The sequence below is a fragment of the Platichthys flesus genome, chromosome 11 (genome assembly GCF_949316205.1).
Source record: "Platichthys flesus chromosome 11, fPlaFle2.1, whole genome shotgun sequence".
In the NCBI taxonomy this organism is placed as follows: Eukaryota; Metazoa; Chordata; class Actinopteri; order Pleuronectiformes; family Pleuronectidae; genus Platichthys; species Platichthys flesus.
The window spans coordinates 4,611,255-4,627,301 of NC_084955.1; the positions used below are offsets into that span (position 1 = coordinate 4,611,255).

General features: G+C 40.4%; 1 long non-coding RNA gene across 2 annotated transcripts in view; it reads left to right on the forward strand.

The window, feature by feature from the left end:
* The first annotated feature begins 1,344 nt into the window (after positions 1 to 1,344).
* Positions 1,345 to 16,047, forward strand: part of LOC133965299 (uncharacterized) — a 52,220-nt gene continuing 37,517 nt past the window's right edge. For both annotated transcript variants that reach the window (XR_009923862.1, XR_009923861.1), the window contains exon 1: positions 1,345 to 1,550. This is a non-coding gene — a long non-coding RNA (uncharacterized LOC133965299). The remainder of the gene's footprint in view (positions 1,551 to 16,047) is intronic.

The following is a 16,047-nucleotide window of genomic DNA, read 5'->3' on the forward strand; positions in this document are numbered from 1 at the left end:
AAGTTTGTGCCAAACGCATGGAACTGATTAATTTATTTCTACATCGCATTTTTTACTGATGGATCCAAGCCTTTTTTTCCAACTGGGGGAGGAAGCTCTCTCCTCTCCCTCCCCCTCCCTCTCCCTCTCCCTCCTGTCTGTTTGACTTGTCTATTCCCCAGTGTCCACCTCATATGAGAGACAAATCTGTTGACATCAAGGTCGTCCTTTGCGCAAACTTTCCCTCTCTCTTCCTCTTTTTCTCCCTCTCCCTCTAGCATCCCCTTAGAAGTTATGTCCAAAAGGCTGTTATTATCTGGTATTAATAGATGCGGCCCCAGGAAGACAAAATCAGCTATTGATAATTGCAAGGAGTATACGGCAGCTACTGTATCGATCGGCGTGTCCTCCACTCCCCTGGTACTGGGAGATAAGGAGACACACTCTTTAGAGCAATATAATTTCTTTTGACCTATCTGCTTGCTACAGACTTATGATGAATAGCCGGAGTGGCCGGAGTCCTTTATCACCAAAGTTACCCCCTTGATATAATATTGATTCTTTATAACTAGCTCGCCACACAAAAATCAAACTGTCCACTTGGCCATCATCATCATCAATATCATCACAAAGGCGCAGGAATGAAGATCCGTGCGCCTCCAAAGGCGTCGAGCGTTTACAATCTTCTCTGTAGGCCTAATCTTTATTTTGCTGATGATGAAAGGAGAGAGGAAACGAGGCAAGGTGCCATTTAAGACGAGGTGTGCCATTTAATCCGGTATACACCCCAGACACACACGCACACACTAACACACAGACAGGGGGTGGGAGACAAGAGAGAGGAAGACTCAGTGAAGTCAGGGTTGTCAGGGAGCTTTGACTTCTGGGACAATTATTAATTTAGTGTGAATTCATTTTTTTGATCAACCGAAATAATAGTTTTTCTGTCTGATTCAAGTAAAACTCAACATGTGATTCTGCCCCCACGCAACCCATCACATACGTGTCGATATCTAACGTGCACTACCTATGGAATCATTTAATAACTATTAATATGTCAAACTAAATGTCATATATCACCAATATAATTGAGGTGAAATATTGAGAGAAAGGCTTGTGTGCTTCATGGTACAGCTGCTAACGGATGCGCCTGCAGATGTATCTTTTAACCTGAGGGGACAGGGGCTGATTTTGCTGCAGAGCCGGAGCCCCCATGCAGAGAGGCTACTCTATTCACCAGGAGAGGAGAGAGGAGAAGGGAGAGCACAGCCGGTGTAGGAGGCGAGGGTGTTAGGAGGGGAGGGAGGAGGGAGGGTGGGAAAGGAGGGAGAGAAGAAACGTATAATCACCCAAACAACCTTTTTTTTAAACCCATTTGCCCCCTCTGGATCTGTGTGGCAAGGTAAGGGAAAAAGGGGCTACTTGGCTCCCACACTGGCCCTCTGTGCATCCTGACGGACTGGGAGGACTCCTCTGCTCCTCTCCCTCGCACTCAGCTCTCACAGTCTGTGTCTCGCCGCTGCGGAGGACACGGAGGAGGGGAGGCCGGCCCGGGAGGAAGACACCAAAAGGTAAACGACGCTCGCTCGCAGTACGATTGGTACTATTATTATTACTCTCAGTTTCTCGCTGCGCGTAAAGAAGCGTGGCAGCCGTAAATTTACGCATTCGATACCTTGATGATCGAGTGCGTTCACGTGCATGTTGTGTTGTATTGACAGTGAACCATGGGATTAGATCCGGCCGAACTGTAGCGCAGTCTGATATATTGCGTCCGTGGCGTCAGTGTCCAATCAGACGTCTTTGCGCCGCCGCAACTGGTGCCAACACGCACACACACAGACACCGCAGGCTACTGTAGCAGCCTATGGCAGCCTATGGCACACTTGTGAGGATTTCATCTGCACCAATCAGAGACGAGATGAAACTTTTTTTTTAATTTCTGCTATTGGGAGACAGTCGAGTTGAAGATTAACCGTAAGCATACTAACATGTTTCTGTAAGGACGCATGCACGAGCCAAATGTGCGTTTTTGCGCTTATTTACATTGTTTTATCTCCTGCGTGTGGCTCTGGTATTCCACAGATATGCGCTCTGTGGTGGTTTTAAATGTCAATGCAGTTATTTTTAAATCCATATAATTTTTTCATGTGAGACTTACTAACCATAGGCCAATTGTTTGAGTTTTCGGTGACCTATGTTATAATAATAAACGTCACATATAACTTGGATTATTGGTTGTTGCAACACAACGGTATTTGCAATAATTGTAATTTCAATGAAGGCTTTTTTTTTCTAGCGTGGTATTCAATATTATGATATGTCATTTAATACGCATTTGTATTCTATCAGTGACTTTGAGGGATTATCCTCTGTCAAGGTCGTTCTTATAAACCGTTTCATACAGATTTTTGGAGGCATATGATACTTGGCATTTAGGAGTTGTGAAGTTTTGAGTTTAGATTGATCACATTTCCTCCTTTTTCTTTAGTCTACTGTTATGATTTTATCCTTTCAGGAGTAAAATAATATCTCAAGAGTTATAAACCGAGGTTAGAATGTGTCTACTTATTGTGGGTGTTGTCAGTAAGGTCTGTGTGTCACTCTAAATGTGTGTAATCCTAAACACTGAGGGAAACTAGCAGCTGCTTGTCTGAATGACATGCTGTGACAGTGTTTTCATGTTCTTTTAACATGTGTTCTAACTTTGTTCCACACTACACATCCATTAGTTGGACACACACACACACACACACACACACACACACACACACACACACACACACACACACACACAATTTGATAATAGTGGACATCATGCATAAATAATGACTATTTTAGTTGGGACACTATTAAGTGGGAACTGGCTGTGATCCTGCCCTGAATTGTGTGTTTTCCTCTCACGGTTATCACACAGTCAGGGATCATGGAGGCGTTGGAATCCATCTGATCCGCAGACTGTTTTTACATCAGTAAGCTCAACCATACATTCTCAGTTATCATATGACGACCTGCTTATCTGGCTCCAGATGAGGCGGGCTGAGATAAAAAGTGACAGGCGGCTCGTACCTGAGATGAGTGAAATTTGATCTGACTGGTCCAATCAGGCCTAATTGAAATGAATTGAATCAACCCATTTCTTCTGCTACTGTAATTAAATTAGTAGCTCGGGAGTAATTGGACATCGAGTTGGCACTCGAGAGGAGATGACAAAATGCTCATTGCTGCCACCAAAGGACTATGTGTCAAATTCATTGTGAGCGGCAGCACACCAAATGTTGGCTGACACACCGACAAGGCTGGTGCTTTGCTGGAGGAGTCGACAAACACAACTTATTCAGATCATCTGCAAGACTGAAAACACTGCTGCAAAAAAGGTAAATAAATGTAGTTGTGCACACCTGTGGTTACAGCATAATGTATGTACAGCATTGAAATCACAATATTTACTGTAACTGCAGGACAATCAAATTTAGCTTTTTCATTTTGTTTTCCAAAATTAAGTTTTTCTGGAGCCATAAAACTCCAAGTGGAACTGACAGCTTTAGCATTTCCTGAATGAAAGATAAGCTTCTCAATTCAGAGCAGATAAAGTCATGAATGTAATAAATATAATAATGTATTGAATTAAATTAATAATTTACATATTTGACAGATCATATAAAACACTGATATCTGACATTGAATAAGAACCTATAGAACATTTGAAGCCCAACATACCTGCCTAACTATCCTAGATATGTATATAGATATTTGATATGCTTTAGATGCAGAAACATAAGTTATATTTTAAAGTTTGGATCGGGGGCCCTGCATCATATCAACTTGGCCCACCACACAGGAAGGGATGAGATTTTACTGCTCCGAGGCCGTGGTCATCTTGGGCTCTAATGACATTTCCAAGAACAATGAGCAGAAAAGGGCTAAAGCCGCACTGATGACACTTAATCTCATTGGAATTCCTTGTCAGGTTTGACCTTGCAAAGATATTAGTCACTCGACAAGTGACTGTGTGTGTGTGCGCGTGTGTGTGTGCGTGGGAGTGTGGGGGTGTGAAGGGAGGGCTGCACCTCTGTGTGTATGTGTTTGTCTCTCTGTGTCACATTTTATGTGTCGGTGGCAAAAACAGGCCAAATGTGCAGTTGCAGTTTTTTTTAAGTGTGCCTTGATCTCCTCTTCCGATGTAACTGTCGGTAACATTTGCATCGATGTGTAGCGCTGCAATGTGTTGTTGTCGGAGGGAAGAGAGAGAAAGAGTATGCATGTGCATGAGAGCAGCCAGCAGCCAGACTAGTGGGCTGCAGGGATCTGTGGCCCAGTGATGTGTGTGCCACAATGTCTGTTCAATAGAGGCCTTTGAATTTTTAAACAGCATCAGTTACTTCATATTGTCAGTGTTTTGGCACCATTTGCCTTGCTTAATCCTGGTAAGTGCAGATCTACCCTGTCCTACTGGCAGTGTGTGTTTCCATGTGTGTGTCCAACAGAAGAGCATATAGATTGCATATGTTGCATTATGATTCAAGGCTTTTAAAATAATTTTACTGGTAAATGTATGTTAAGGAGCTCCTGGTGCACATCCTCTGTAGTGACCGGACTGATATTAAAACTATGTGTGAGCACGCAAAGGCACATGAGTGCAGGTCTGTAGGAGTATGTTGTGTAAGCGAAGTTCCTCAGACATTTGAAGCCAGTCAAATTATAATTAACACCACAAATCTATCTGAGGTCAAAAATGTGTTTTTCCTTCTGAAATGATTGACCCCGTTTGAGGCCCCACTATCTCCGCGAGCATCAGTTTGATCCCAATGTTTCCACGACAACAGCTCACACAATATGAACAAGGTGAGATCGATTGGAAGAGACTTTGAAGGCAGCAGAGTCAAACTGAGCGCTGCTGCCGAGAATCAGTATTGAAACTGAGGTGTAAAATTCAGACTTTTCTTGAGCAATCAAAAGGTGACTTGTTGTTTTATGATTCAATTTCAGTTTTTACAGTTTTGACTCGATAGGCAAAACTAAAAGGAAGAACACAAGCTACAATGTATAAGGAGCATAAAGTAAGTAAAGAGCATAAAAATGGGATGTGAAATGTAATAATAAAATAACTTGAGAGAGAAAAAAAGCAGTCCGAGGCAAACTTAAAATGGACTTCTTTTCAAATCCTTGTGTAGAATGACTCAAACACACAGAAAGTACACTCCAGGTGGGTGGGTGTGAAGACATTTCAGGAATAATTGGAATTAGTGTAAGAACAACATCACCATAAAATAAAGCTTATAAAAGATGAAGAAACAAAGGCCTTGATGACTGTGGAGAGGAGTTTTAGCTGTACACAGATTGTGTGTTCCTCCATTTACAGTATAGTGGATACACTGGCGTGTCTGCACTCCTCCGCTCTTTTCCTCTCTGTCTCCGTCTCCAGGGAGAGATATTTGCACAGGGAACCCTCCACACTATAGTTTCTATGCTCTTCGTCCTTTGTCCCCACTCTGACTTATTTATGATAACCCGCTAATGAGCTATACAGTCTTTTGTAGTGAGAGACAGCGTGTGTAAACATTTAGATATCCCCCCCCTCTCCCCGATGTACACGGTGAGATCCACCAAATTAAAAGGCACAAAGTGAAATGAAATCTGGGAGCGACGTAACACCTGATCAAATACACAGTTACCCATGCAGTGTTTTGTGTGTTGCCGTGTTGCTATCAGTCTGCCTTGTGTTTTGGAGGACTGCCAGCCAGAGGAGGAAGAACACCTATTTTGCCGAGAGGTAATTGCTACACAGTAGCCTCTGATTGCCAGGGCCTTTCACTGAGAACGGCCCTGGCTCCCTTTTCACTCGCACCGACAGCCTGATTACAAATCATCTTATTGATTTGATCAGTGCAAGATGTTTGCTAATAACTGTTCTCATACCATCTGTTAATCTTTGTTGTGATTAAAGAGGTAATCCCAATACCCATTATTCCCAATGACAAGAGCGGGGGGATCGTTCTCTTGCACAAGCTTTGGCCCCCTCACATGCCAGGCAGAGCTCGAGGTGCTCGTATGTCGGTGCACCGTTGAGGATATCAGTGATCTCCAAATGCAATTGAGAAATCTGCTCCACCTTTCCCATAACAAAGGTGATACAAAAAAAAAATTACACCCTTTGCTAAAAATCCATTACCCTGTGTAGTCAGGCAAAATGATTTTTCCTTAAATATGATAATAAATCACAGGCAGGATCAATAGCCTGCACACCAACTGCTATGCCCTGATAACGTATCAATCAATATTTAGTATTTATTTTTTAATTAATACCTCAGCCGGGTTTGGAGCCTGTTACCACTGAGAGAAATATAATCTGTGATAAAAATGGGCCAAAATAAAGAAACTGATGAAAGCTAATGTGTCCCTCTTAGCATTCCACAGTTGTTCCTCATATCTGTCATTGATCAGTCAATTGTTCAGTTGTGATTAAGGACCCTTCAAAATCAAGCTTAGTGTGTCTGTGTGTGTATGTGTGTGTGTGTGTGTGTGTGTATGTGTGCAGTGCATAAGGGAGGTAAGGATGTGTGTTTACATGGCGACGTACTCATCGATCATGCTTTGTAGAGGGATAAACTAAGCTTCAGTAGCACCTGCTACAAAACTGCATTAATAAGATCCCAGATTTACACCATGTGTTGGATTAGAAGTCAGAAATATTTCAGTGAATACTGATATATTCTCATACTCATATTGATCTTAAATGGCTTTTTTGGAATATGTCAAGGTATGGTAAACTGCTCTAGGTTGGTTAGCAGGAGCAATGGATTGTGTTACAGTGTCTATTTGTTTCAATTCTAAATGTGCTAATCCTAATCTTCACACTCCTGCATGGTTGCAGGTTTCTGACATGCACTGTCCGTTTGGCTTTGGCGGGATTATCGCTGATTCCTTGAACTTCTCTGCAGCATACAGTCAAGACCTGCAATTAATTGGCTGTTGTGGAACTCTGACAGAAGCACTTAGGCCAATACTTTGAGAGTGATGCATTTAAGTCATTGCAACTCAAATATGCACCCGATGGCCTATCTGTAATCTTTTCTTAATGTTGTAAGTATTAAACACTCTACGACCAACTGTTTTTTCAATTGGATTGAGTCTTGTGGCATTTGTATTTGGAATCCTTTTGCTATTTAAAGAGATTAAAATAGATAAATATAGAAACAAACAGAGTCCTTGAGGCTAACACAAGATTAACAAGACACATTGATAAACAGGATTCTGTTTTAATCCTCCTTTGAACTTGTGCATTCAACTTGCATCTTAAACTTGAAATAACTATAATATTAGTAATCAAACACACTATGAAATGGAAGATGAGGAAGATGTCACTTCACGTCTGCTTCCTGTGTTGTTCTTTAATGTCAGGAAACCTTGTCCCACACGGTTTCTTATGTGGTTTTTTACATTAGTATTATGTTGCACCATATGCACCATTTAAGAGGTGAGTGAAGGGCAAGCTTTTGGCTGAAGGCTATGGCGGGTCGCTGCATGGTCCCTGGAAAGTCAAGCTGTGATGTGAGCTAATAGGACATGTGCGTGTTGCTCAGGGTTACGGCTGGATCTATGCCTCTCAAGGCTGTCTGCTGTCGAACCCCGGTCAACAGGATATTATGCCACAGGCAAGTGCAGGCTCGAGAGGCCAGTGTTTCTTTTGAGATGATCCCAGACACACACACAAACACAGTGACTGTCCCATTGGCACGGACAGGAAGACAGGTGTCGATGTGGTTGATGCTCCGGTTCCTACAATAGAGAGGGAATAAAGAAGAATGTCTGAAAAATACCAGCAGAAATGCCTTGTAATGGCCAATTAACATAAAACTCATGATACATACGAAAAATAAGAAGGCCCCGATAAGGAAAGGAAGCATTTTCTCACTCAGTACAAACAATCATCAACTTGCGGTTATCAGTGTTGAGCTGGCATATCAGCTTAGCTCTGTGGTAAAGCTCACACACCATGGGACTGGCCTGGATTGGCCAATCCCTAATAATCCCTTCTTATTTGTAGGTGGACAAGGTGCCAAGGGGGCCCTGTGCAAGGCTGGCAAGAGGTGTTAGCAGGGTGAGTCAGCTGCTACCAGCATTACTGTAATTAAATTAGTGTGTGTTTGGTCGGCACGACAGAGGAGGGGAAGGCTTGTATTGCTACACAATAACATCATAATCTTTCTTGTGAGTTTAAACTCTATTTCTTAGCAGCATGTAAAGGCATTCTTACTTTACTTTACTACTGGCTGTATATTGTTTGATTACAACATCACTTTTGAGGGATTACAAGCATGGTTAACATAAACACATGAGGATTTCCACTGCACATTGCGTGCTACTGGGTCAGGTATGATGTCAAATCTTCTGTGTTGCCTTACAGTGCTAAGGAGCAACAATACAACTTAAATTGTACGGTGGATTGAATAAAAACCCAACATCTTTCTCCCGTCATGAAGAGAGGAGGATGGGAAGGCAGCACACTCATTTCATGAGAGCCAACAGGATTTATTGCTTTAATTTTGAGGCGCTCGGCCATTAGCAGTATCACTGGTGCGAGAGTGAGGCTACCCATTGTCTTGGCTACCAAGTTATGTTACACTTAGCTTTAAATTTAAGTTGCTCTATTGAATAAATATATCAACAATTTAAAAAAACAATCTGACCTGTTATAGCAGAGCTTGTAATGACAAAGTCATGAGAATTATCATCAACTCACAGGTTTGTGTATTTTTTTTCATTGTTGCAATTTTATTGTTTTGGTTGAGTCTCATGCTCTCATCAGCTTCCAGCAGAGGGAAGAAAAATGTTGTTTTTAGTCTCAAAGCTTGATAAACTAGCCTGGAGTGAGAACTTTGACCCAACAGGTCCTGATGGGCTCGGGCCTGGTATCCACACTACACAAAACATTTTTTAATGGTTCTGGGCTCTCTACTTGATTATTTACACTATATATGCCTGTAATCAGGGAGAACAGCAAACTCTGGTTGGGGTTGGACACAAAAAACTGAACACCTGTCAGGTTAAGGTCGGACTCTGTTAGTTTAGTCATGGGTTCGGACAGAAAATTGAGGCCCCAGCCCCACTCAAAACCAATATCTGCTCAGTACTAAACTAGAAAGAAATGATTGTGAAGCATTCAGCAGCTAAAGAGCTCAATATTTCCCTCAAGGTTTAGTGTGTAAGATTTAGATGAAAGGGATCTCTTGAATATAAAATATTCCTTGCAATGTAAACATCTCAATTGTACAAATTGTTGTTTTCTTTACCCTAAAATGGCCCCTTTAAATTTAAATACATAATATTTACATTGGGAGGGGCTCATCTCTACAGAGGTTTTTTTACTGTGTTAAAACTGGACAAACTAAACACTTTTTGAGTTTTTATGACAACTGAATGCTACCACAGGTTCTCTTTTATGTTTGGAAGGGTGAGGTGAGAGGTATTCAGCTTCAACATGCAACTTCACCACTAGATCTCACTTAACTCTACACACTGTACCTTTAAATAATTGGAGGAGACCAAATCAGTGCCAAAAGGAGTGTGAATATTTGATGTACAGCCACAAGTTTGACCATTAAATGATGCAGACTCAGTGTTAATGCTACCTTCTCTGTCGAATTTATATATACAAACGTTTTTTTTAATTTGTGAATGATATACACATTAATAAAGTGATAGATGTGTGTTAAAACCATCTTTACCTTTGTCGGAGTGAGTGAGCAAGGTTAACTGGATCTCCATATGCAGCAATTTGTTGAGTTGTTTGCTCAAGCAATGATCATCAGCTTAGGTTTCAAGGAGGATAAATGAAAATTGAAACTCATACAGGCTACTCTCTCTACAGTTTAAAGATAAAGCATCACAATGCAAGGAAAGCAATGAAAACAGTGAAATGGAACGACTGCAATGAAGTTGAAGGTGAGAATGAAGATGGTGGGCTGAGGAGGATGACGGACAGTTGCGGAGACAGGGTTGTTAGTTTATGTAGGCTGTGGGCTGAGTCAACTGGAAAATTTTGATCACTCTAATTTACTATATCCAGTGTTGCTTCTCTCCCTGTCCAGCACTTTTATCAAGCCCTGTGAGCCTGTATTGATTTTTTTATTTTCTGCCCAGGATAAGAAGACAGAGAGTTAGGGAGCTCTGGTGAATGGAGAACTTTCCACAGATTGCTGCTATTCTCCAGCTTATTGCATCCTGTCGTTTGTAGTTTCAGATGATGTCCAGTACGGCACGGCAGCTCCAGCCAATAAACAAGGTGACTAACAATGGAAGAGGGCCAGGAATGAAGAGAGGGGGAGACAGGCTAACCACCACACCACATGCAGATAGAAACAAGGCAGGAAAAAAAGGACGTGCTATGGCCAGAAGTTGCGTTTACCTTTTAATCGTTGCGTTGAAAGATACTGTTTTGAAAAAGAATGCACCTAAGTTTGTGATGATTGCTGTTTTTACTTGTTTGTATTTAATAATTATGTGTTTTTTTTTTCAAATTGTTGTCGGGAGCATGAGGGAGAGAGAGGAGGATAAACAATTCTAGACCTGCTTTTTATTTGTGGGATGAAATTTATAGTTAGTGATCCTATTGAATTAAGTATTATCTGAAAATGATGGGAAAATATGCTGTGTAATATATATACATTATTGTTTAATAATAACAGCTGTTTGTCTTCGAACAGTGGCGCAGAGTATGATGGATCATGTGCTTCTTTCTCTATCCCACAATGTGCCTTCATAGAGTCGCAATATTAGAATTTTAATCCAGGACTGAAGGCAAGAATACTATTTAACATTTTTGTATGTTCTTGTCAATGGTTCATGTCTGTCTCCCAGAGCAAAATTAATTATCACCTTTGCCCCACAGAAAATGCAATTAAAAGGTAATGTGTTTTTTTCCTCCAAATTGCAACGTGACAATGGTTTTGTCCCCGATTCATTGCTTCTTTTATGATAATGTGTGAATCAGACAAATTGTTATAACAATTCCCTAAAATCTAAATTTTTGGTCTATTTTTTTGGTAAATGTGTATTTGCATTTCAGAATGTTAAGATGATAGGGTGTGTGTGTGTGTGTGTTTGTGTGAGAGAAAGAGAAAGAGAGGGGGGGTTTGAGGGGTGGGAGGAAGAGAGATTAGTGACAGTCTGATAAAAGATGTCTACAAAACCCTAATTAAAATTGAATACCCCTGCAAATGCAAAGCAACATGCAATCTCCAGGTATTTCATTTGGAGCAACTATCTTAGTGTGAGGCAGTTTTTTTATGTCTTTCTTCATTGCACGCAAATAGCTATCCACGCTCTCGTTTTATTTTTCACACTTCCACATCTGCCGCTGTCTTTGTCAAACCTCACAAGTTTGTCCTTCTCTCCCTCCCTTGATGTCAGACACAATGACAAAATAAAATCAAACTGAGTAACCCCGCAGTGTGTTTCTCTCTGTTCTTTTTTTCTCTCCCTCAAAACACTTCCAAGGTTCAGTTCATTAAACTGCTGAAAAAATAATTAGGGCTTCTAATGCAATAGTGAGCTCAGCGTCAAGCTCTTGTGTTTTGATAACACAATTACGCTCAACATACGAGAACAAGCTTCACTTTGTTTCTTAACAAACACTGACACTTCAACATCGGTTCCATTACTGTATCCAATAGCACATGCTTTGAAGGAATGCATATCTACATCTAAAGTATCACTTGAAAGATAATTACTTAAAAAAATGGATTCTGAATATTTCAGTATTTTTTTTTATCTTCTTGTTTACATTCCTCGAGACAGATCTTGACCCAAATAACTCATGGGTTTCTAACACAATTTCTAATTCCTGCCGTCGTCTCTTGGTTACATCTTCTAAAGTGGGGCACGTCCTCTGTCATTCAACTGTCTCACGCAATTTTGTGAGGAAAACGAGAAGAGTGATTGCTCTGTACAGTGGAAAACCGTGTTTGAGATCTGACCTGTGTGTTGTGGCTGGAGTGGCACTTTCACTTCCTACTGTCTGGTCTCAGACTAGCAGCCATGTGATCTCACTTTATCTACATCTCTCACTCACACACACACACAGACACACACACACACACACACACACACACACACACACACACACACACACACACACTCACACACACACACACACACACACACACACACACACGCTTTCTCAGATTTACCCACCAGTTTGTATGAATCAGTCAGAGTCCTTCGCTGGTCTGCCAACTTACAGGACTTATATTTCTGTAACTATCTGATGTCCGCAATGAGTTTCTAGAGAGATTTTTGTTAAATTATTTTTTAAATTATTCTTTACATTTTGGCATGTTTTTAAGGACATGTCTGATACACCCCTGCTAGCGCACGTCAGGCATCAACAATGAAGCTCCCCTTTCAAGGACTCTAGTCCTTGAAAGGGGAGCTGCAGGGGGACACTAACACACAAGCATGTGCCAAAAATACATGACAAAATACATTGAATATAAATAGGTAATAAAAAAAATAAAAAATAAAGATATTTAAAATAATAAAAAATAAACACTTCTATCAACAAAAGAAGCTCAAATTTAAGAGAAGATCAAATCTAAAAAATAACTGTGCAGGTCTCAAATCCATGCTGAGTTTTATAATTTATATAAATACTGAATATTAGATTTAAAAAAAGAAGAAAGCCAGTATCCACTAGTGGTGAAAAGAAGGGGGGGGGGGGGGGGGAAAGAGGAGAAAAAGAAAAGTCATATTTTGAACCTTACACACAGAAGCTAACACCTATAATCATTTTATACTTGGCTGCCAAGAGGAAAGAGGAAATTGCTCTGGCTTAAGCTGGTGTTTAGTCATAAGAATATGGTCAATTTGGTACACTGCCAAAGCCTTGCCCCTGAGTCACTTTACTGTATGTATTTGTTGTCAACCCTTCCCAGAACACCAGTTGAATCATACAGCAAATAAATAATCCCCAGAGCGCCGAGAGTTTAAAGTTGGTGAGCAATAAACATGTGTCTCGAGCATGTGTTGGCATCGCTTCAACAATACAGAGATGCCTCATTTTTGACCTCCTCGTTTTCCTGTTAGACAGGAACAAACTTTTCAGATGATATCTCTTCATGTTAACCATTGATTCCTGTCATCGGGGCCTCTAATAACCTGGACCTTGCCACTGCAATTTTGCCATATCTGCGAGGAGTGACAGGCCCATGTGTTAAAGACATGTTTACTTCACCACGGGATCAATAAATGCTGTGTGCCAGCATGAGAAAGTACAGGCCCTCACAAGTGTTATCGATGCCTAATGTATCACATTATGAAATATACCTAGAAGGAATCTGCCCACAAGATTAAGGACTCCTCATAGATCAATGAAGAGTATGAGCATTAATACAGTGCTGCTCCTCTCCCCCTCTGGACACCCCAGGTTATCTTTGCTCTCGGGCTGAACACTGATGCACATGGACGTGCTTTCGTGTGAACTGGGGGAATTAGATTTGCCTGTTGGTGTTACAATCCAATATCTATCATTGAAAGGATTCTTTTCACTCCTATAGCCAAAGGTCTAATTTTCGGGTCGCCACGGCAATGAAAATGTCATTTCTTTTTGTGTTTTAAACTTATTAACATGTTAGGAACACATACTCCTGGTGGCAACAGTGTGTGTGTGTCTGTGTGTGTTTCTGTGCCTTTGTGTGACAGCAATCTTCACCTTGAGAGCCAGAGTAGAAAAGGCTGCGTGTGGCTGCTTCACGTTGTCAGGAAATATTCTTTCTGCGAGTGATTTCGTTTAAGGCCGCGCTGTCGTCTTCATTCAGCGCTTCATGTTAACCCTTCCTAAAGCTTGCTTAGCCCCAAACTGCACGACACACTTCTGTTTTTACTGCTTTCCCGTATATTCATCTCAAAGTTGCTCCACATAAACATGATGCTCGTATGCGTGGTAATTACTCTGACCACATCCAGTTGACCTCATGTGTAAAATGAACTCATAAACCTCATTTCCCACGATGCACGTCAGAACCAGGATGAGTTTGTCATTTGCATTCGTCCCCACTGTGGAGGGAAACAGAGACGTGTTGTCGTCCAGCTGACCCCTTGAAGTGGCCAGACGAAGGGCGGGGAGGAGGAGGAGGGGTGAAGGTTGCAAAGGAAACTTGGGCCAAGGTCAAGAAAGCTAATTTGTTTCCTGTGTCCCCCTGCCGTCCCTGAGAGGCCGACCACACACTGCCCATACAAGAGGGGCTTTAATGTGGTGAGGGGTGCATAGCATGGGGTTGAGCTCATCAGCTGCTGGTTTCTTTTTCACGCAGGAATAAAAAAATATCTCTGTTATTGTTTCTAACTATGTTCTTACAAAGGCTTTCAAGAAAACAAATAATATTACAGAGGGGTAAGACACTCTTCTGACTTATCAGGACAACTTGAAGCTGCATAAGTATATGCTTTATTGTTTTTGTCTTTAAGGTTATATATATTTAATACAATGCACTTCATATCAATGTGAAAAACTTGACCTAGTGCTAGAAAAATATTTAGAATATGTAGCTATGATTTCATTAGATGTATGTAACAGTGACCAAAATTCTCGGTTTTCCAGGTTCTTATTTGATTCCTGATTGGTTCCAGAGGCAGAACATTACACCTGGTCACTGATCCATGTCATTTCTGTCTGTGTAGTTTCAACCAAACAAATTAACTACAGGCTGTAGGCTGTCCATCCCGAATAGTTAAGAACAGCTCTGCATCTTTAACAGATACAACACACCAGAGAGCCCAAAACGTGTCAGATGCAAATTTTCACCAAACACAGACCCGAGACAAAGTTGCAACGACAATAAAGAGGGATTTGTGTGAGTAGTAATCCAGGGGAAAGTTAATTAACAGATCTTTATACACCTTGTCTTTATACCAAACATTTATTTATGGCTTAGCAGTACTGCTTGGGCTCCTTGGTAACCCTGAATTCACGTTCACTTTATGCTGATGATCTGGTGTTGTTGTCTTCCAAGTATCAAGAACTAGAGCAGCACCTGGTCCTCCTGGACAAATGCTGTCCACACCGTGCCCGAACACAAACATTAACAAATCTTAAATCGAGATCTTCCCAGAGAAGACCAGATCTCAGTGAACCTAATATCAACTCAAATGATCTAATAAGATTAGCTGGGGTTCTAAATCACAGGTTCGGGTAAATCTGGTCTGGAAGTGAAGACACTGAAACAAAAAGCAATAAGAAAACGGTAAAGATAGAAGAAATAAACATGCCAATTATATTTTAAATTGGACAATTTGAATCCAACCATAGCACACTCGAAGAGCAAAGGAGTTTGGGGTAACTACATGACAGCAAAGTAAAGACAGAGCCAAACCATTAAAATGCCACAACTTCAACATTATCTGATTGAATTCTGGTAAACATTTGATTTGGAAAGCCCAAACTTCACAGAGTAGGATGAAATACAACAAATGTGTGTATATATATATATATTTCCTTTTATAAAATTAAAACATTGACATTCCTTTCTAATGAATTTAGAAAGAAAAAAAAAGCAAAGGACAAAACAGAAGATAGAAATATATAAAATAAATCAAATTTTAAGAGAAAGTAATTGGGTCGATCACTGACAGTAACACACAGATTAAAAAAACACATTTTCATAGTTTTTACAAACAGAAGTACTATCAGAATAAGGTTCCTCTGACAGTCAAATTATTCACCATGAAAAATAGCCCCGGCCAGGTTTTTACATTATTTATATAAAAATATGATATTATATTTTACTAAGGAATTATTATGTAAGCAAACAAGTCAATGTAAAATCTTGTATTCACATCCAACTATAAATTTAACACATAAATAATGTGAGAATAGTAATTTTTTTTAACCCAAAATTACAATAGATTTGTTAAACGCCCTAAATAGGAGAAAAGTACAAACACTGTAAAAACTATTAATAAGCAAGTAAAACAAATTTAAGCAAATGTACTAAATTTATTGTACATTCCCTCCTTATAAATCATGAGCCAAATATTTTCTTCTCAAATCTATTTTTAAAGCAACTCTTA